Source organism: Humulus lupulus, chromosome 4 (assembly GCF_963169125.1).
Source record: "Humulus lupulus chromosome 4, drHumLupu1.1, whole genome shotgun sequence".
Classification (NCBI taxonomy): domain Eukaryota; kingdom Viridiplantae; phylum Streptophyta; class Magnoliopsida; order Rosales; family Cannabaceae; genus Humulus; species Humulus lupulus.
This window is the reverse complement of record NC_084796.1, coordinates 188,198,052-188,199,279: the sequence shown is the minus strand read 5'-3', so window position 1 is coordinate 188,199,279 and position 1,228 is coordinate 188,198,052.

Here is a 1,228-nt window from a genome sequence, read left to right as displayed (position 1 = left end):
AATTAATTTCCTTTCAGCCATTCAAACTCCTTCAACAATCCAGCATCTTTTGAACAAGTCTTCAGCCTCTGCTGAACGATTATTCAAATGATTTTCACCTAAAAAGCCATTATTTTTATTCAAGTAAAATCAAGATACTTTCTTTCCCAAACTCTATAAATAGGACCTAGTACCCAGCCATTATTCACCTTTTGCTCTAAGTTCAGAAGCTGCTAGTGTTAAGTGAGTGTGAGGGTATAAACACCTGGTTTGGGAAAAACATAAGCTTGAACATCATAAGCTTATCAAACACTTTGGGAAGTGAGGTTCTATAGTATTTCGGTTGAGGTGTAGATTGGTCTTTCAAGTCTTTGAGGTAACCAAAACTCTAGTTCATTTCTGTATTATGTTATTTTCTTTCTCATAGTCTTCTACTCAATCTCTAACCTTAATCTTCATTTTGGTTAGGGAATCTAAGTTCTTGAGCACATAAGTTTCGGTAAGCATGATTTTCAAATGGTTTAGTCTTCCCATTTTCCTTTTCATCTCTTTTCTTCTTTCAACTCACTCTTGTTCATTATGGTTATTAGGAGTGTTCCAAAAGTCCCAACTCAGTCCACATATCCCGGTAACTTTGGTAAGGAAAATAGGCTAGAATCAATATGTTATATGCTTATGTTATCTTATGTTTTATGTTGTTAAATGTGTTATGATATGTATGTATGTATGTTTGTAGGCTTGGGCATATGACCCATATGACTAACAAGACCCCAAATGGGTTATGGGCATATGACCTACTTAGCTAGTAGGACCCCACTAATCCCATGGGCATATGCTTGTTTAGTCTATGGGACCCCAAGTAATAATGACCATTATAATAAGTGTATGTTATATGTATTATGTTAAGTCTTTATGTTTCTTATGAAATTTATGTGTATGACTATGTGTTAGATTTTTCTTTGCTGGGCATTAGGCTCACTCCTTTCTGTTTTATGTGCAGGAAAATAGCTTTAGAGGCGGTAAGATTCGTGACGCTTAGAGAATGTGTATCGATGGTGAATGGAGTCAAGGGGCCGAGTGTTATTCGATTCGAGGATGTAGTCTCATTTTACTTTTTTATGGTTTTACATGTATTTTCCGCATTATGTATGTAATGTCTTTTATTTTAAATCATGTTTTGTTTTTAAAGACAATGGGATCCCATATCCTTCTTAGTATTCTATTTTTGTAAGAAACTCTTGTTTTTACA